Source organism: Anomaloglossus baeobatrachus, chromosome 6, assembly GCF_048569485.1.
Source record: "Anomaloglossus baeobatrachus isolate aAnoBae1 chromosome 6, aAnoBae1.hap1, whole genome shotgun sequence".
In the NCBI taxonomy this organism is placed as follows: Eukaryota; Metazoa; Chordata; class Amphibia; order Anura; family Aromobatidae; genus Anomaloglossus; species Anomaloglossus baeobatrachus.
The window spans coordinates 413,672,816-413,694,389 of record NC_134358.1 but is presented as its reverse complement, the minus strand read 5'-3'; the positions used below and the strand labels follow the sequence as shown (position 1 = coordinate 413,694,389).

Genomic DNA, 21,574 nt, shown 5'->3' with positions numbered 1-21,574 from the left:
AATGATAATACCCTGATTCTGCAATTCTACTCTCCCAATCTTAATGGTCATTTCTCTGAAACCAACCTGTGGTACTAATTCACCATTGCTAGCCCATATATTCAATGCAACATTAGATGGACCACTGCTAACGTCTGAATCAGCCCAGTACCTCTTATAAAGGACATGCGGAATTGATGATATTTGGGAACCAGTGTCCAGCAAGGCGTTGAGCGGAATGCCATCCAGCACGATGGGGATGACTGGACGTCCCCCCACATACTTGTCGTGCCAGGGTGAAGGACCTTGAGAGTTCATTCCTGAGGAGCGGCCCGCCTCCCCAGGGGATCCCCATTTAAAGCACATTCACGGGCAAAGTGACCTGGCTCATTGCAACGGCGGCAAATGGGCTGTCCATCCGGCTGGTAGCGGTCGCTGGGTCGTCCTCTCGTCGCTTGGTATCTCCTAGGCCTCATCCATGGGACATCCTCCTTGCTGGTCGCCAGCTCAATCTTGGGTGCAGACTTGAATCCACGCAGCTCCTGGACGATTCTAGCCATGGAAGCAACAGTGTCTGTAAGGGCTTCAAGCTTTTGATGTAGAGCCTCATTAGTGATCGACTCCAGGTGGTTAGCAGCAGCCGCTGACATGGCCGATGTCACCGGCACTACTGGCTGCTGGGGTGCCACTGTAAGGTGTTGAACAGAGTCTATATCCTGCGGCTCCTCCACCTGCTGGAGGCGGATGGCTCTATCCTTTAGCTGGGCAAATGTTAGTCCTGGATCCTGGATCACCATCATGCTCAGTTGTCCCCGGTGGGAAGGGGATGAGAGTCCATCCAGGAATTGGTCTATCAGCAGCTTATCTGCTCCAGGGGCTAAGGCAGGTTCTGCTAATTTAAGTGCTCTGAGCGCCTCCTGCAAGTTTAAGGCAAAGTCCCTTGCGCTCTCTCCAGGTTTTTGCTTGCATCCAAAGAACCTCATTTTAGCCCGGCTGCCAGCAGTGGATTCAAAAGCTGCTTTTAGTCCAGCTATTATATGCTCTACAGTGTCCTTTGCATCGTCCGGCCAGGATGTAGCCTCCCGCTGGGCATTGCCAGTTAACTGTCCCATAAGCATACCAACACGCTGAGCTTCTGTCAGGGGGTACATGCTGTAGTAGATTTTTAGCTTTCCGATAAAGTCATTAAGTGTGTTGGGCTCACCTGAGTACTGCGGCAGCCACACTGCACCCGGGGTGTACGGCATCAGGAACGGCATGATAGGTGCCGCTGCACCGCCGGGCACAATAGCGTCTCCCTGCTGCGACATCTTTGCGCCCCCTTAGTTAATTTCACCAGTCTTCTTGACAGCAAGCCTGGGACACTTTTCTGCGTTTTCGTTCGGGTCGCAGCACCGAGCGCACCTCCTCTGCAAGCCGTGGGCGGAGTCTTAGTTTAGGCGCGATGTTTTCCCGCGCGTAGCAGCTAATGGCGCGATTAAAGATGGCGCCTGGAAAATTTTACCAATGATGTTTTTGGATTTTTCCAGGTATGTTTGCAAAGTTTAAAGTCCGTTCTTTGTTGCAACAATTCACAGTGCAAGTCTTTTATGCGATGCAACAAGTCTTTACAGGCGCACGTCACCCGGGTTGCAGCCGGGTCCAGTCCGCATCCTGTTCGTGACGCCAAAGTTGTGTCGCCAGGGGTTAAGGGGATACCCAGAACCGGGCCAAGGGGTCGCTTCTGGAAAGGGGATCACGGTGTCGTGACCCGGTCTGTGCTCCCTGGTTCCACAATAAAAAGGGGGGTTATGTTCGTGACGCCACCCGTGGAATGTGATCAGAGATGACCACCGCTGCTGCAGAACCTCCGGGGTGATGGAAGGCAGCTTGAGATGGGACGGCTCCCCACGGGTAGAGCCTTTTCCCCGGGGCAGTATGTTAGTCTATGGGGGGAGTGCAGGACACGAGCACAATAAACAGGCAGACTCACGGTTTTGCAGTTTCTTTGTCTTTTACTGATGATGTTATTCAGCAGAGTACTGTCCACGGAGTCTGTGAGGGGTTCAGGGTTTCTCCCACCCAGCCGGGCCGTTTTGGCTTCCTTGCCTGCACTGTGTGTCTGTGGCCCTGCTGCTGCGTGAACTATGCAGCTGGCTCTGTGCTCCTCGGTACCGACCTGACAGGCAACTCGAGTCCTTACTAGTATGTTCCTGAACTCTGCGTTTGTTGCTTGTGTCTGTGGTACAGGTGAAAGATCTGGAATCTTCACTTCTCTGGTGGTAACTGTGCAGCATGTAACCTGCAGTCTCGGATCCAGCATCCGTTCTGTGTGCTCCACTGGGGATGAGCTCAGCAATGCTCTGCCTCCCAGGAATGTTCTCTGTGTAATCTGTCTCCTTTCCTCAGACCCTCAGCTAGGCCTGGAATTGGTCAGTGGATCCTGAGGTGAGCTAAAGCCAGCTTCCAACCTACAGAGATCCTGTCTCCTCAGTGCTCTGCTCTGCACCGAGCTGCAGCTCCACTCAACTGCACTCTCTGCACTCAACTTCCAAACTGAAACTACTTCTGACCATTTCCTCCCCCCCAGCAGAATGTACAGGGAAGCAGCTTGGTCTCCCCCTTCTGGCCAGGAGGTCTTGGTGTTGTGTGTGGGGAGTTAACCCTTTGTGTTGTTACTGTGGCAACCCTGGGGTGCCACAATCGCATCTGAACGGGGATTTCGGCTCAGTGCGCATGACCCCAGAGCTTCGGTCATGCACACTATGAAGCCGGTTGTACGTGTCCTAGCTTCAAACTGAAGTAGTGCGCATGACCCAAACTCCAGGGTCATGCGCACTGAGCCAAAATCCAGCATCGGACGCGATGGCAGCCGGAGAGGTGAGTGCAGTCACTCATTAGCATACAATAAAAGATCTTTAGAAATACTTTTTCTGAAGATCTCTTTATCTATGCCAGTGTATGCAGGGACAGTTAGGCAGGGATTAGCAATATACACCCAGAACTGCTCGTGGATCTAGCTGCATATTGCACCTAACAGGTTCACTTTAAGGCTGGGGCCACACGGGGACTATTGCGATCCACTTGCATGACACTCGGCTAGTGCTGGCAGTACAGCAGAGCCGAGTGTCATGCGTTTGTCCTTGCAACTGAGGTCCGCTAGTGCGAGCAGACCTCAGCTGCGGGGGGCGGGCCGGCACTCAGGAGGGGAGGGAGGGATTTCTCTTCCTCTCTCCTGCGTAGCCGGCTATTGCCATTCTCGCACTGCACTCGCGGTACACCGGTGTACCGCGAGTGCAGTGCGATTTTTCTCTCGTCCCATTCACTTGAATGGGTGCGAGAGAAAGAGTCTCGGCTTACAATTGCAGCATGCTGCGATTGTTTTCTCAGTCCGATTAGGGCTGAGAAAATAATCGCTCATGTGTGCTGACACACAGGCTAGAATTGGTCCGAGGGGAATGCGATGTTTTATCGCACTCCACTCACACTGTTTTTCTCGCCGTGTGGCTTAGGCCTAATGCCTCTGCTCAAGGTGCCACCCCCTTAAAGCATAACCGTCGTTTTAATGTTTATTTTATAAATGAATAATACACATGAAAATAAACAACTTTGTAATATATCTTATCAGACAAATTTCCTTCCTTGATCAGTCCTTATCAAAATTCTCAATTCTGAGGTTAAATCTGTATTCAGTGAAGACTTTCCCATTACTGAGATAGGAGATCGCAGATATTGATGAGATTCTATCATGATGGGAGGAGCTAGAGGCAGAACTCTGCTCCCTCCCTCTTCTATCTACATAGAATCTCCTCAGTAACTGCTGCCATCTCCTATCTCAGTAATGGGAAAGTCTTCCCTGAATACAGATTTTACCTCAGAATTGAGAATTTTGATAATGACTGATCAAGGAAGGAAATTTGTCTGATAAGATATATTACAAAGTTGTTTTTTTCATGTGTACTATTCAGTCATGAACGGTTACGCTTTAAGGCCTAAAGGCCCTGTTACACACAGAGATAAATCTGCGGCAGATCTGTGGTTGCAGTGAAATTGTGGACAATCAGTGCCAGGTTTGTGGCTGTGTACAAATGGAACAATATATCCATGATTTCACTGCAACCACAGATCTGCCAAAGATTTATCTCTGTGTGTGACGGGGCCTTTAGACACACGGCATGAAAATCGGAGCGAGTGGAATGCGATAAATCCCTCCCTCCCCTCCGCAGCGCTGGCCCTCCCCTCCTCAGCGCTGGCCCGCCCCTGCTGGCTCGCCCCCCGCAGCTGTGGTCCGATGGCAAAATCGGATCTCAATTACAGTGACACTCGCATGACACTCGGCTCCCGCTGTGCTGCCAGTGTGAGCCGAGTGTCATGCGAGGATCACAGTAGTCCCCGTGTGGCCCCAGCCTAAAGGTATAGCCAGATGGGGTGGTGGCTGCATGGCCAAAGCTGGGTACATCCACTATGGGCCAATGAGTGCATGATGGTGAAACAGTATTGTGCAGCAATGGGCCATGATGTTAGCAGAAATGTAACCCTACTGTGTGGCCTCACCCTTAGGGGTACTTTGCACGCTGCAACATCGCTAGCCGATTGTAGCGATGCCGAGCGTGATAGTCCCCTTCACAGATGCGATATCTTGTGATAGCTGCCGTAGCGAACAGTATCGCTATGGTAGCTTCACACGCACATACCTGCCCTGCGACGTCGCTCTAGCCGGCGACCCGCTTCCTTCCTAAGGGGTGGGTCGTGCGGCGTCACAGCGATATTACACGGCAGGCAGCCAATAGAAGCGGAGGGGCGGAGATGAGCGGAACGTAAACATTCCGCCCACCTCCTTCCTTCCGCATAGCTGGTGGAGGCAGGTAAGGAGAAGTTCCTTGCTCCTGCGGCTTTATACACAGCGATGTGTGCTGCCGCAGGAACGAGGAACAACATCGTACCTGTCGCTGCAGCGAAATTATGGAAATGACCAACATTAAACAGATCACCGATTTTCGACACTTTTGCGATCGTTTATCGGTGCTTCTAGGCTTTACACGTTGCGACGTCGTTACCGGCGCCGGATGTGCGTCACTTTCGATTTGACCCCGACGAGATCGCAGAAGCGATGTCTCAGCGTGCAAAGTACCCCTTAGTTTGTGTTCACATGCAGCAGGCTTGATTTGGCTTTAAACATGGCCACTCTGCCACTGCCGGCTTTCCACTCTCTCCCTGCACACTCCATACAACTGTGTTTCCCCTACAAGTTCAGTTTCATCAGACCCTCTGTCTTGCAGACAAAACAGCTGAGTCTTTGCAAGATTCAGATTTTGTGTGGCTTGTTGTCATGCAATGGCCAAATCACAGATAAGTCACCGTCTCATTAGCTTGTAGTGAAGTCTAGTCCAAGTGAGTGACCTGCAAAAGAAAATCCAACACATTTGGAAACATTTGTTTCACACAATATTCAGCTCTAAACTCACCGAGTGTCATGGCAACTTCTGACCCTGTTCACATCGCAGAGTTGGACCCGTCACACTATGTTTTCCCTGGTGGTTTTGACTTGCTCAGTCAGACTTGGGCGTCAACCAGTTGTGTGCTTATTAGTGATCAGTCTAGCAGGAGTTAAATTTCTGCCAGCCTGTGGTTTGCTGCTGGGGTCAAAGGCTACTGGAGACCTATCACAGTCACCCCCACTTTTTAAAAGATGGTGGAGCCTGTTTCCACACAACAATTATAGCTTAGTTTGTGATACTGGTCCTTGTTCTGTGGTGATCTAGTTCCGGTGATCTCCTGTGTGTTTTTGGTGTGTTGTGGAACTATCCTTGTTGTCTGTTCCTCCTGAGCACATATTGTCTTATGTGTGTGAGTGTGTGCGCAGTGAGTTTGAGTTTTGTTTTTCCCTTTCTATTTGTGTGGGATAAACCACTCCTGTCCTGACTCTCCCTGGAATATAGGCGAGGGATATTCAGGAGATGGGCTTAGGAAGGCGGCCCAAATATCATCACCAGTAGATGTATCTTTGGAAACCAGGACAGCTGGGGCCATCCTAGCCCTAGGGCCAGTGTAGGTGCCCCTATTCCAAGTTACCTCGTCACACCCCGTGACAATGTGTGGCTGAGTTACATTGCAGGTAGGTTGTGGTCTTGCCCTGCCCTAAAGGCCCAGTCACACTAAACAACTTACCAGCGATCCCAACAACGATCCAACCTGATAGGGATCGCTGGTAAGTTGCTAGGAGGTTGCTGGTGAGATGTCACACTGCGACGCTCCAGCGATCCCACCAGCAACCTGACCTGGCAGGGATCGCTGGAGCGTGGCTACACGAGTTGCTGGTGAGCTCACCAGCAACCAGTGTCCCAGCCAGCAGCGCCACGTGGAAGATGCTGCGCTTGGTAACTAAGGTAAATATCGGGTAACCAACCCGATATTTACCTTGGTTACCAGCGCACGCAGCTACACGTGCAGAGAGCAGGGAGCAGCGCACACCGCTTAGCGCTGGCTCCCTGCTCTCCTAGTTACAGCACACATCGGGTTAATTACCCGATGTGTGCTGCAGCTACATGTGCACAGAGCAGGGAGCAACGCACACCGCTTAGCGCTGGCTCCCTGCTCTCCTAGCTACAGTACACATGGGGTTAATTACCCGATGTGTACTCTGCTACACGTGCAAGAAGCAGGAGCCGCCACTGGCAGTGAGAGCGGAGGAGGCTGGTAACGAAGGTAAATATCGGGTAACCAAGGACAGGGCTTCTTGGTTACCCGATGTTTACCGTGGTTACCAGCGTCCGCAGAAGCCGGCTCCTGCTGCCTGCACATTTAGTTGTTGCTGTCTCGCTGTCACACACAGTGATCTGTGCTTCACAGCGGGACAGCAACAACTAAAAAATGGTCCAGGACATTCAGCAACAACCAACGACCTCACAGCAGGGGCCAGGTTGTTGCTGGATGTCACACTAAGCAACATCACTAGCAACATCGCTGCTACGTCACAAAAGTTGTTCGTTAGCAGCGATGTTGCTAGCGATGTTGCTTAGTGTGACGGGGCCTTAAGTGATTGTGCAGGGAAACAATGGCATAACCACTGCTAGCGTAGACACAACCTTAGTGCCCTGCACCTGGTGTCTTCCACTTAGGCCTTGTTTCAGTATATCAGCTGGGTCTGATCAAGGATCACACTTTTTATATATTTATTTCTCTACCTGAGACCATCCACGTTTTTCCATAAAAAAATAACTAAATGAACATGCACCTATCATAGTCTAGAGGGCTGTTCACATGGGTGCTTATTTTTTTTAACAGACCACGTACAGTATCTGCAAAAAAAATCCAGAGACATTCAGTTTTGAATCATAGCGCAAACTCACCCATCAAATCAGTGAGTCTATAAAAAAAATACAGACGTCACATGGACGCCACCTGCCTGTCATATGAGGGCTGTGCATTTGGTATTGTATAATCGGTGGTAACAGTTTGAAAATATATGTGAGTGTGTGTGTATGTATGTATATATATATATATATATATATATATATTTATTTTTTTCATACAAGAAAAATGGGTGCAGCACTGGTAATTAAATCAAGTAGTATTCAACCCCCTGCAGATTTAGCAGGTTTGATAAGATGCAAATAAGTTAGAGCCTGCAAACTTCAAACAAGAGCAGGATTTATTAACAGATGCATAAATCTTACAAACCAACAAGTTATGTTGCTCAGTTAAATTTTAATATATTTTCAACATAAAAGTGTGGGTCAATTATTATTCAACCCCTAAGTTTAATATTTTGTGGAATAACCCTTGTTTGCAATTACAGCTAATAATCGTCTTTTATAAGACCTGATCAGGCCGGCACAGGTCTCTGGAGTTATCTTGGCCCACTCCTCCATGCAGATCTTCTCTAAGTTATCTAGGTTCTTTGGGTGTCTCATGTGGACTTTAATCTTGAGCTCCTTCCACAAGTTTTCAATTGGGTTAAGGTCAGGAGACTGACTAGGCCACTGCAACACCTTGATTTTTTCCCTCTTGAACCAGGCCTTGGTTTTCTTGGCTGTGTGCTTTGGGTTGTTGTCTTGTTGGAAGATGAAATGACGACCCATCTTAAGATCCTTGATGGAGGAGTGGAGGTTCTTGGCCAAAATCTCCAGGTAGGCCAGCTATCCATCTTCCCATGGATGCGGACCAGATGGCCAGGCCCCTTGGCTGAGAAACAGCCCCACAGCATGATGCTGCTGCCACCACCATGCTTGACTGAAGGGATGGTATTCTTGGGGTCGTATGCAATGCCATCCAGTCTCCAAAAGTCACATGTGTGGTTGGCACCAAAGATCTCGATCTTGGTCTCATCAACGAGCCTTGACATGACGCTTTGAAAGTAAAGGTACCTTACGGGCTCGTCTGGAACGGAGACCATTGCGGCGGAGTACGTTACTTATGGTATTGACTGAAACCAATGTCCCCACTGCCATGAGATCTTCCCGGAGCTCCTTCCTTGTTGTCCTTGGGTTAGCCTTGACTCTTCGGACAAGCCTGGCCTCGACACAGGTGGAAACTTTAAAAGGCTGTCCAGGCCATGGAAGGCTAACAGTAGTTCCATAAGTCTTCCACTTCCGGATGATGCTCCCAACAGTGGAGACAGGTAGGCCCAACTCCTTGGAAAGGGTTTTGTACCCCTTGCCAGCCTTGTGACCCTCCACGATCTTGTCTCTGATGGCCTTGGAATGCTCCTTTGTCTTTCCCATGTTGACCAAGTATGAGTGCTGTTCACAAGTTTGGGGAGGGTCTTAATTAGTCAGAAAAGGCTGGAAAAAGAGATAATTAATCCAAACATGTGAAGCTCATTGTTCTTTGTGCCTGAAATACTTCTTAATACTTTAGGGGAACCAAACAGAATTCTTGTGGCTTGAGGGGTTGAATAATAAATGACCCTCTGAATAAACTTTTCACAATTTAAAAAAAAAAAATAAAAAAAGAAATAACATTCTTTTTTGCTGCAGTGCATTTCACACTTCCAGGCTGATCTACAGTCCAAATGTCACAATGCCAAGTTAATTCTAATGTGTAAACCTGCTAAATCTGCAGGGGGTTGAATACTACTTGTAGGCACTGTATATGGACAAAAATACATGAAAATCTGATTACGCACACTGATGAAAATCAGTCCAATCACTAAAGTGACACTGCTGAAATAAAGCTGCTAGCTCGACATACTAAACAAGATTTTCAGTAATGCGAGTCATGAAGAAGCTGACTCCATAAGGCCGGTTTCTGATTACGGTAGATGTTTTTGGCATAGATGACCAGGACTCAAGAGTAAACTCTATGGCTATGTGCGCACGCTGCGCATTTACCGTGGATTTGCTGCAGAAAATGTGTCTAACATTTCTGCAGTCATTCCCTAGCAAAACCTATGGGTATAATAAAATTCTGTGCGCACACTGCGTTTTTTTTATACGGAATTTCCGTGCATGTCACTTCTTTTCTGCAGGTACCTGCGGTTTTTGCCATAGATAATGGTAAAAAAAACGCAGGGACCAACTTGCGGAAAAACCGCAGCAAAAACGCGGGTGTGGTATTTTACCAGAGGGTGCGGATTTTTCTTAAGAAAAGTCCATTTTCTAGTGCGCACAGAGCATTAAAGTCGCAATATTTTTGCGCGAGTGCTGAGTTGTGTAAAATATTGTAACTTAGTTTAGTTGTTTATGCTAAATTTCTGGTGTAAGCAAATTGATAAATCAGCTCCCACTCTTTTTCGATGCTGCCACAAATATAATTGATTGCGGCACTGCAGGTGTTAAATGACTCCTTTCTCTACTTTTCTCTGGGCAGCATAAGGCAGCATTCACACTACATTATGGTCAGCACTGCATTGGCGACTCCTGTTTGAACTCCTGGAAAACAATATTCAGACGTTCCCTGGAAATATCTTTTTGCTTGAACGAGGCACATGGACTTTAAAATATGAAACCTTGGGCTCTCTTTGACCTCCAATCTGGCGGTTTCCATTTGGTATGCGGATTGTAATAGCATAGTGGAAACTGCTTCAGTTCGGGGAGTTTCTTGAGAAGTTTTCTAGTTCCTGGAAATTTTTCAAAGAGTTTTATTTCCTGAAGCATGTATTTGCAGCTTTGTGATTGGATATCCTGCAGAGCCGGATATCAGGCAGTGTGTCAGGGACTGCTGGCAGCCGATAGTGATTTTCCAGAAGATTTCATGGAAAAATCCTCAATATCCCTTTTGACTTCCACTATACTTGCGTGTTCGAGTCGCGCTCACCCGTGCATCCAAATGCTCTTAACGAGTACCAAGCACCCGAGCATGGTAGTGCTCAGCCATCACTACTACGCTCTTCACACATAGGTTGGAGCTTTGTATATTTGTACAATAAATGGAGGCCATAAATCATGGTATGAACAGAGCCTTAAAGGGAACCTGTCATGTCCACAAACGCTATAAACCTGGTATCCTTGCCTTTTTGTGATGACTTGTGTGTACTGTCCACTAGATGTCAGTAGTCACCTTATTTTTCTCCCTCCTGGATTTAATAATGCTGTAGAACGAATTCAGGATGCTCCATCTCCGGAGGGTTTCTTGTATGGGGCTGGGGGGAGTCTAGTGAATGTTAAATAGGGTAAATTATAAATCTTAATTATGTAACATAAGTAGAGATTACTGAATACAGTCATGTATATATAACTGTCAACTAAAACGGTCATTTTCTGCCACTTATCCAGCTATAGGTTGTATTAAATAGGTTGTTTGGGTTCTGAGCTCTTACTGTAAAGAACCTGGGATGTACATGCATTACGTAGATGACACAGTGATTGAATGGCCATCATATATTGTTCTGTTTAATTTTCTCTAGTGACAACAGATTCTCACAGGCAGCAGCCGGACCCTCACAATTAGTTGAATATTGGGGGCATCACACAACCATTTTAACCTATGACACCATAGAATTGAGTCACAGTGCTGATGAGATCTGATCATGGATGTACCAACCCTATTATTGGGTATCAATATTATAATAATGTCACCAGAGGTCATATCCTTCACTCTGCAGGATTATCGAGAACCAGTGTTCCTAGGATAATCTATCAGTCTCAATGCGCTGCTGGTCACCTAGTGAACAAGTGAAACGCTTCTTCATCAAGTATAATGATCTTTTGGTTTTCCCAAAATAACATAGTTTTCGACAGCACATCGTCCTGTGTAAGCAAGACTAGAGCTGCCGAGACCAATGGCAGGCTATGTGCAGTGACTGATCTATTACAGATCGTTCAGTGGGCTTCTGAAGAGCAGTCAACCCAAATAAGCTATTAAATGACTGGTTGGCGAGCGTTTAATTCTGTGCATTGCACAATCTGGATGTACCCTTTACACTAGCCGACTCGCAGCAATAAATGACTGTCAATTCAACACTTTTTCAGCATTTTTCAATGCATGGGGAAACATGCAAGTAAAAAATGCATATTTTATGCTGCATTCTTCCTGAGAATTGATCAATCATTATCAAAATCCTCAATTCTGAGATAAAATCTGTAATTAGTAAAGACTTTCCTATTACTGAGATAGGAAATAGGCAGGTGGTGCTGATGAGATTCTATGATGGAGGGAGGAGCTAGCGGCAGAGGGAGGAGCTAGAGGCAGAGCTCCACCTCCTTCTCATTCTTCTATCTATGTAAAATCTCATCAGTAAAAACTGCCATCTCCTATCTCAGAAAAGATCAGAGTGATTTTTAATTTTATTGTTGACCATTGATTAGCAGCTTATTGCTTTTGTACAGTGTACTGATAAAGCTGCCAATAAGGGATGTGGGGGAAGTGATACAGAGCTCAGTGTTCAGAGCACTACTAGATGTGCAGGAGAGAAAACAGTGATTTTATTAAATCTGCACCAATCAGCCTGGTAAGTGACACGTTAAAGGGAATTTGTCACCCCTTTGACATGTGCGGGGGAGTCACCACTACTTCCGGTTTCTCCATCCACAGTACATTGAATGAGGTGAATGAGCTCGGAAGTTGACACTAAGGAAGAAAAATTTACTGCTCATGCGCGAGATTAGGCAGCGTGAAAAAAATATCACAGACATACTGTGATGCTAATAGGAGGACACATCCCGGGTAATCAAGTGCAGAGGCGGGGATTTCTTCCAGGCAGCAAACGCCCAGTAGCCTGGAAGGGCTCATTTGCATACAGCGATATAAGAAGATATTTCTGGAACAAGGCATCTGCTATGAGGCATACAGGTGAGACTATTTTCACCTTCCTATTACCTGTATGCCCATAGTGACAGTTTAAAACGGTCATACAGGTGACAGATTCCCTTTATCTATCCTAAGTGTGTTTTGGCGTTCTGTTCCTTATTCTATGATGTACATTCTGATTATGATAATATTTTGCGTTGTGTGTGCACCGATAAGATCAGCAGCGGGTCTGCATGACACAGCCCTATAGCTACTGTGACTGTGTAATACCGGTAGGCAGTAATGCTTTTCAAGTCCTCCAGAGAGATAAAAAAAAAGCAGTAAAATTAGGCTAATAAAAAAAATTACAATAATTACTATTTGCAGCGCCACTATGGTAACGACCTGTAAAATACAATTGACCTCGTGATAAAAAAAACCCCTAAAATATTAAAGCAGAAAATGTTCTGTCGCAGGTTGTCGTATTCCCTGCATTGTACATGTGCCGTGTAACCATTCACGTACTGTAACTGCCACAGGCATCTTTGATTTTTCCTCATTTTTGCTGAAGCAGCCACATTAAAGGGCAATTACAGAAGAAACGACAAGTGGATGACACTGGTTCAACCTGTTTGTGTGAATCTTACTGTAAGGCTTACCTCTGGAGACATGATGTTCTTGTGAGCATCTGATGACATCATTATTGGAGTTACTTGTTGACAGATCAGCTTGGTTCTGTATTATGTGACTTGGTATAAGCCAACATACTAGACTTTACAAACCACTTTCTTCTCTACCATGGGACGTCTCTAAGCTGTCCCTAGGTTGGGAAAAAATAAAATATTATACTGTTACCACAGACATTCTCCACTCCTTCTCAAGATGTCGCTTGGGCAACTGTTGCCTGCAGTATCTTCCTGCCAAGACATGTGTCAGCCAACTCAAAGGTGTGGACCCTGTAGAACTTAGAAAAGGTATGCACTGATGACTTAGGCACTGCTTAACAGAATTGCAGAACCAATTCCTGGTGGCGAATCGCCCAGGAAGCCCCTACTGCCTGTGTAGACTGAACCTTAATCGTGAATGAAGGAGTAGTGTCGCTTGCTTTATAGGTCCCAACAATGGCCAATCTAATCCAGTGGGTGATCATCACCTTCTATACAGTCAATCCTCTACCAGGCTTTCTGGTATGAGAAATGAGTCTGACTATCTGAAAGTAGTGGCCGCTAAAAAACAACATACAGCCATGATGATCTCCAATCTGTGCAGAGTAAAGTGTTCTCCCTCGGACGAGAAGGTAAAGGGCAAAAGAAAGGTAATTACAATGTCCTTGTAAAGGTGAATAGCTGAAACCACCTTAGGGATGGAGAACGAAACTGGCCTCATCATTATTTTATCCTGGTGCAGAATAAGGTAAGGAGCTCGACTGATGAGAGCCGCCAGCTCAGATACTCTCTGGATGGAGGTGATGGCTACAAAAAAGGCTACCTTATAAGGAAAGACGCAGTGTAAAGCTCTCCCCAATGGGCTCAAAAGGTGAAGAACAAAGGCTCTCTAAAACAAGATTAATATCCCAAGGAACGAGGGGAGGACAATTCGGTGCTTTAGCGTGTGCTACCCTGAAGAAGGGTTGTGACCTGTGGTTTAGAAGGCAAATCCCTTTGAAACATTACAGACAAGGTGGACACTTGTATCTTGATGGAACTGAGTGCCATCCCATACTCTAGCCCCGACTGCAAAAAGGAGAGAAGTACCAGTAAGGAAATGGATATCGGAGTAACGTTAATAGACTCACACCTACGAAAGAAGGCCTTCCAAGTACAATGATAGATACACAACGAGAAAGGCTTTCGTGCCCTAATCATAGTTTTACAACTGGTATAGCCAGATGTGCTTGACCTTATCAGCTATGCCATTAAACTGAGCAACTGTCAATTTTAATAGAAGAACAGACCCTGGGAAAGAAGATCCAGACTGTCAGGGTGGGTCCAAGGAGCAACTGCCATGAGGTTGATCACGAGCACATTTTAAGCTCTTTGAAGCTAGTCTGGTGCGACAAGGATGACTGGAATCCCTTCTGTTGTGATCTTCTTGAGAAACCTGGGCAGAAGGGCAAAAGGAAGAAAAAGGTAAGGCAGAAAGAAATGGGAACAAGTAATTGCCAATGTGTCTACCATTATTGCCTGAGGATCTCACAATCTGGCAACATACCTGAGTATCTTGTGGTTAAGCTGTACACCATTAGATCGACCTTCATGGAGCCCCACAAAAGGCAGATCTGCCTGTACACCTCCAGATGAAGTGCCCATTCATCTGGAGCTACTCACTGACGGCGTAAGAAGTCTGCTGCCAGTTGTCTATCCCCCTGGAATGTGAACTACTGAGATTACTGGTAGTCTCTTCTCTGCCCACTCCAAATTTCTTGTGACCTCTGTTATAGTGGCTAAACTCTGTTATCCCCTGATGATTGAAATAAGCTAAGACAGTGTTATTGTCCAATTGAATCCAAACTGGTAAACTGAGAGCAGATGCTGCCAATGCAGAAGCGCCTTACAGATGGCTCTGAGCTCCAATACATTGATCTGGAGGAGCCTTTTCTGATTGTCCCAGGATCCCTGCATGGACAAATGCAGGAAGATTTCCCCCATCCAAGGAGACTGGGGCTTGTTGTCAAGACTTGCCACTGAATGGAGCTAACAGGACTGAAATTAGCCACCATACGAGATACTGGTGACTGCTGATCAAGACCATCCAGTGACTGCACCAACTTGTTCCAACAGAGCAGAAGAGCATTCTGTTGACGTCTTGAATTAAATTGTGCAACCAGTACCGCCTGGAATGTCACCACCATATTGCAAAGGTCTCTAATTCCGAATTGGAGGGGATGTTTCCCAAGTCGTCTCAAGGTGCGGAGATGAACTGGGAAACATCTTGCGGTAACATGACCAACCGCTCTTCCCAGCAATACCACAGAATCTTGACAGTGTCTGGTGCGCACTCTGTAAGGAATCAGAGGTCTTCAGTCACAAATAGTAGCTGCAGACTTTTAACAGAAGACTTACCCTTTAAGATTGAAAAGGGTTTTTTTTAGAAAAAATATGCTATAAATGCTCGATAAATGTGCAATGTGGAGGTGGCTGTGCATGCACAGCCCTATTCATTTCTTTCTATAGGTGCTACAAACATTGAGTGGCTCTTTTCAGAGTTCCTACCACTGGGTTCTCTATTTATCTCAAGAAGAAGCCCTCGTCATGCACTGTTATTTCTGTGACAGCTCCAACATTTGCAATATGCCATATATGTCTCAAATGAGACAACCTATTCAATGTCTCAGAAAATGCCTTTAAAACCTAATATAATCTTAACTTGTGAAGAGCTAAAAAGGAAATCTATCCCTAAGACATTATAAAAATCAGGCCATGTATGATGTCCTAGCACACACTTTATTTACTGTCTTTATTATATATAGCAACCACAAAAGGGCAGCTTTCATTTCTTAATCTTTTCTCGAAAGAAATAGTAGTTGAGCTTTGATCAGTTGATATTGCCAACAAGGACAGTCTTTACTGTTAATCTTGATTAATGAAGTCCAATGTCTCTAATGTTCCCTTTACATATAGATGTTGAGCACAGTAATTACTAAGGACAAATGGGCTTCTACATCAGTTACCATCCAGATTCACCACACGTTTTCATATCACAACCACAAACTTAAATATATTGTATTTGGATTGTATGTGATATATCATTACAACATAGAAAATATGATACAAGTCAAGGAGGAACCTGAGCATTTTTCTGGGAAAACTTGAAGAAAAATGTTTGTGGTCTCCATTGACTTGCATTAGCTTCATTATTCATGACGGATACTGGAATAGTACTCAGTATTCGGATAGCATAATCCGAACGAACCCGAATATTTAACTATTTGCCCATCTCTAGAAATGATACATGGTTTTCTAAATAATTAAAAAATAGAAGTCCAAAAATTGTGACCTTTTGTATTTAGCCCCTCCTTATCAATACTTTGTAGGACCACCAGTCACTGCAATTACTGCTGCTAGTTTTTTGGGCAATGTCTCTACCAGCTTTGCACATCTAGAGAGTGAAGTGTTTGCTCCTTCCTTGCAAAATAGCTCCAGCTCAGTGAGATCGGATGGAAAGCGTCTGTGAAGACCAATTTTTAAGTCTTGTCACAGATTCTCAATGGGATTTAGGTCTGGACGTTTACTGGGCCATTCACTTCCTCACTTACTTTCTCTTGTTCCATATTTCCAAAGATGGGGAGAGTTAAAGAGATCCTGTCACCAGGTTCTTGCCATCTAATCTAAGAGCAGTATAATGTAGGGGCAGAGATCCTGATTCCAGCGGTGTTTCACTTACTGAGCTGTTTAGTCAGCAGTAGATTATCATTATAGGACTACTTGGCGTGCTGCCAGGTTGTCCAGCATATTCATGACCTCTGTATAAATGCTAGATCTGCAGCAGAGAAAACATTGATTTTTATCAAAATTACAGCAAACGACTCATTAAGTGACACAGTGTTGGAATCTGGGTCTTTGTCTCTACATTATGCTGCTCTCAGATGGGGGAGCAAAAACCTGGTGACAGATTCCCTTTAAGCAGCCTTGATGGGACACAGGGCTCATGTGACGTAACAATGTCATGTGAGTCCTAGGAGAGTGAGTGCTGACACTGCTAAAATGGTGTCGGCATCAGTGGTGAATACAAGCGTCATCTCAACGGGGGCAAACATGATGACTGAGAAGGGGTTGTCTGAGTTGTGAACAGACCTTTTAAACTAAAAATTGCAAAAACAGGTTAAACCAGTGACACACACTTGTCGTCTTTTCTGTAATTTCCTTATATTGTGGGACCTGCATTCATCAAACATTTATGGCATATCCAGTCAATGTCCTTTGATAATGATGACCTATCCTATCATTAAAGTTTCGTTAACTCGGATCTCCTCAACCTGCTGATTGAAGGGGGCACGGCACACTGGAAGGTGCACACCTGTATAGATTGTGTTGTGGCTGTGAATAGCACTACTGCATACTCCTATGCGTAGATTAGCTCATATGAACATGGCCCAAATATGCACATGCCTGTAGTTCCCTGAAAATAAAGATGGTGTCTCTTATTATTTTTTGCTCCAAGAACTTATATTATTTTTTGCTCTAGAACTCATTTTCAAGGGATGTTTATATTTTCCCATAAACAACAATCCACATTTATTCTTGAACAAAACTCAAAATTTATTCAAATATAACCATGTAATCACTTTCTGGAACATCTACATTTTGTATTAATCTGATTACTGGTTCAAATGCACAGTTTCTTATCTTATCCTATAGTGGTGGCTGCATACCATATTTACAATGGCTGAAATTACTGACTTAAATTTGTTATTCTTTATACCCTATAGAATCGCACTTACCAGACCCAAGCAATTAGAGTTGGCAAGTGAATGGGCTCTCACATACAGATCTGTGCTGCTGTCAGGTCCTCCTGCGTTCTACAGCGGTTGGCTCCCCATGTTGACTGTAAGGCCGTGTACATACGGCTTTTCGCCGGTTTGACGGATGCAGCGCATGCCAGTACAGTGTATAGAGTACACTGGCAGCGCAACAAGCGCCGGTCACATGCTGTCATGTGACCGGAGCATGTGACCCGGAAGTTGCGGCGCTGCCACTGTACTGTATCATACTGTGCTGGAGTGTGCCGCATCCGTCAAACCGGCGAAAAGCCGAATGTGATACTGGTACCCGACCTGTTTGTAACAGCTGTAGTGCAATGTAGCTGGAATGGCGAATGACCGGACAGCGATGCAGGTCTCTGTGTGAGAGTCCATCCACTATTGGCACTTGCCAGCTGTAATTGTTTGGAGTTGGGTGAAAGCATTTTTTTTTTCTGGATGGAGGTCTGCTTTCTTTTGGGGATGTCTGTTTTCATTGAGGAAGAGTCCTGCTGTATTCTTTAACTTTTTTACCTGCTTGGACACCTCCTCATGGATTTGCAACTAGGGCTTATTTTCAGGGTAGGTCTTATTTTTGGGGAAACTGGGTACTTTTCTCATGTTTAGAAGATGGTAATAGCCCCTCAAATTTTTCTTAAAATGTATCAACAATATGGAAATTCACTGGTGAGAGATCTTAAAGAGGACATATCACCAGGTCAAAAGTGGGACGCTTTGCCTTTATTCCTTCTGATCCCGACTATTCTGTTTTTTTGTATGTTTTTTTTTTTTTAAATAAATTTGCTATATGGTTTTGAAAAATTGTTACTGAAAGTTATGTATATTATGTACAGATTTCCAGAGCTTTCATTGCATTGATATGCGTGACTTTGACATGTCTAATATACAATGAAGACTGGCCTGTAATGTGCTGCTTTCATGTGTAGAAGCAAATAGGTAGCATGTTTGCATTTAGGATATTCTCCTTTTCATGTCATTGATCATCTGCAACTACCGAAAAGAGGAAAGAATACCAGGTGCCAGGTAATCGCAGCCAGTGTCCTCCGCAGCACAGAGGCCTGCAGCACAAAGCTTTAAAGCACACTCCATTTAGTTTCAATAAACGATGAATGAAGTCCAAGTAGCATTGTGTGAAAGGCAAAGCCCTAGACCTATAGTCACCTATGCAGCCACACACCTTGGGCTTATTGTTAAGAATAATACCTGGTTTGCACACTTTTTAGGCTAAATTAAGTGTGCATTTACCTCTCTAGTCTTTTCTATAAAAGTATTTGGGCGCGTTCACTTTTATGCTTGGGAAATCATGCCTGGAGATTTCCCTGATCCAGCCAGACAGAATTACAAGGCTTAGGTCTGGAAACAGAAAATGCAAAGTCAATTGACTAAAGCACAGAAATATATTATACTTCTTAATCCTCATTACGGCTGCTGATCCCATGTCTGGTTTGTGAAATTCTCCTCTGCGTATTCCCGATTAGTGATTTTTTATCCAGCCTGTCAGGCTCATTAATGTACAAAGTTTGAAAAATGCAAAACTTAGTTTGTATCCGTTGTCCAGGTCGTCATTCTACCACAATTACGGAGGTTCTCCTGACCTCCTGAGCTTGGATCATGACACCCTCAGCACCTACAGAATCTATAGTTTACAGGCCTAGTACAGAGGGTCTTGCATTTTTATGCAGAACTAAAAATTATCCTTGGTAAGAAGTACATCCAACCAAACACCCTGGCTTCAAAGATGCTCACTGCCCATGATCAAAAGTTGTCCGCGCATCCAGTCATGCGCACTACTCCTCTCTAAAGCCGGTACACATACACCCGGCTTCTGAGTAGTGCGCAGGAGCGGAAGTGCAGGCGACTCATCATGGGCAGTGAGTGTATTTGAAGCTGGGACACATACACCTGGCATCAAAGAAGCTGAAAGCTGACGGGTACAAAGCCGTGAGCATGATTGCACAGCTTTGTATCACGATGCCATGATGCTGGGCATTGTAACGCATGTTATCACACCCACAAGGGCGTGATAACCTGCAAAGTGGGCCGACTAGACAGGGAACTAACGTTCCTGCGATTCGTCACAGTCCTCATTAGCATCTCATAAACAATCTTTAAAAATACTTTTTCTAAAGATCTCTTTATCTATGCTACTGGATGCTGCTAGGCAGGGATTCTAGATATGCACCCACAACTCCTCACAGGTCTAAGTGCACCAGGGATCTGACAGGGTTCCCTTTAATCAGTGTATTCAAAAAAATGTAAAACATCTTGTACTAATTGTCATGATTAATTTCATCCTGTCACAAATATCTTTTTTGGTATTTTTATGGAAGTGCTATGGACCAGCATTCGGCTATTTCCGTTAATCCCATTAAGAATAGATGTAGCAGCAGAGTGCATGATTGAGCTTAGCTCTGTTTACAAGGAGCTATTCAGAGCCCCGGTTCTCAAGACTGGTGGGGGTCCCAGTGTTCGGGAGGTTATTTACTATTCCATGGATAGGGGGTCACTTCCACACTTGACTATACCCCTTTCACAAGTAACAGTTACTGTAACCTTTGCGATTTCTGGGTAGGTAGGGTGGATACTTTGATTGTCATTCATTGCTTTAGTATGGAACAGCATTGAAGAAACCTTAACAATGATCAGTGAGGGCAGCAGCCCCGTATAACCTTTTACCAGCTCTTTAGTCATGCTGTATGACTCCAATTAGAACATTGCTGAAAGTGAAGTGGTAAAGATGTGTTGTGCAATAAATGCTGCACCTACAATTCACATAGTTATAAGTACACTTCTTATATTTTTATTAAGCCTAACGTATAGTAAATTAGAAGATCGTCACTTAAAGTATATGTATATACAGTCATGGCTGAAAGTGTTGGCACCCTTGAAATTGTTCCAGAAAATGAAGTATCTTCCCCAGAAAATTATTACAATTACAGATGTTTTGTTATACACACAATTATTTCATCTGTGTGTATTGGAACAACACAAAAAAAAACTGAGGAAAAAAGCAAATTGGACATAATTTCACGCAAAGCCTTAAACACGGGCCAGACAAAATTGTTGGTACCTTTCTAAAATTTTGGGTAAACAAGTATTTTCAAGCATGTGATACTTGTTCAAACTCACCTGTGGTAAGTAACAGATATGGGCAATATGAAAATCATACTTGAAACTAGATAAAAAGGGGAGAGGTTGACTCAGTCTTTACATTGTGTGTCTGTGTGTGTCTCACTAAGCTTGGAGAAGAGAGAGAGGTGAAAATAACTGTCTGAAAACTTGAGAACCAAAACTGTTGAAAATATCAACAATTTGAAGGTCACAAGTCCATCTCTAGAGAGATTGATATTCCTTTATCCACAGTGCACAACATAATCAAGTTTACAACCCACAGTGCTGTAGCTAATCTCCCTGGACATAGATGGCAGAGAAAAATTAATGAAAGGTTTCAACGCAGGATAGTCCGGATGGTGGATAAGCAACCCCAATTAAGTTCCAAGAAGCTGTCCTGCAGGCTCAGGGTGCATCAGTGTCAGCGCGAACTATCCGTTGACATTTGAATAAAATCAAACGCTATGGCAGGAGGCCCAGGAGGACCCCACTGCTGAAACAGAGACATAAGAAAGCTGGACTGCAGTTTGCCAAAATGTACGTGAGTATGCCAAAATCCTTCTGGGAAAGCGTCTTGTGGACAAATGAGACTAAGATAGAGCTTTTTGGTAAAGCACATCAGTCTACTATTTACTGAAAAAAGAATGAGGCCTACAAAGAACATAACAGTACTTACAGTCAAATATGGTTTAGATTCAAAGATGTTTTGGGGTTATTTTGCTGCCTCTGGCAATGATTGTTTTTATCTGAAAATTTCTGAAGTGCCCAGAAATGATTCCGGATCTAAATCCCATTGAACAGCTGTGGAGAGATCTTAGTATTGCTTTTAAGAGAAGTCACCTTTAAATATGGGAGACC

The 21,574-nt window shown here is 44.8% G+C and overlaps 1 protein-coding gene across 4 annotated transcripts in view; it reads left to right on the top strand.

Moving 5' to 3' along the window:
* COA1 (cytochrome c oxidase assembly factor 1) overlaps nucleotides 1-21,574 on the top strand; it is a 119,613-nt gene that overhangs the window by 9,819 nt on the left and 88,220 nt on the right. The window contains exon 3 of one of the 4 annotated variants that reach the window (XM_075316605.1): nucleotides 7,243-7,318. The exons of the other annotated variants lie outside the window; for them this stretch is intronic. The gene's annotated coding sequence lies outside the window, so the exon portion shown is untranslated. The remainder of the gene's footprint in view (nucleotides 1-7,242; nucleotides 7,319-21,574) is intronic. 4 annotated transcript variants of the gene reach the window in all.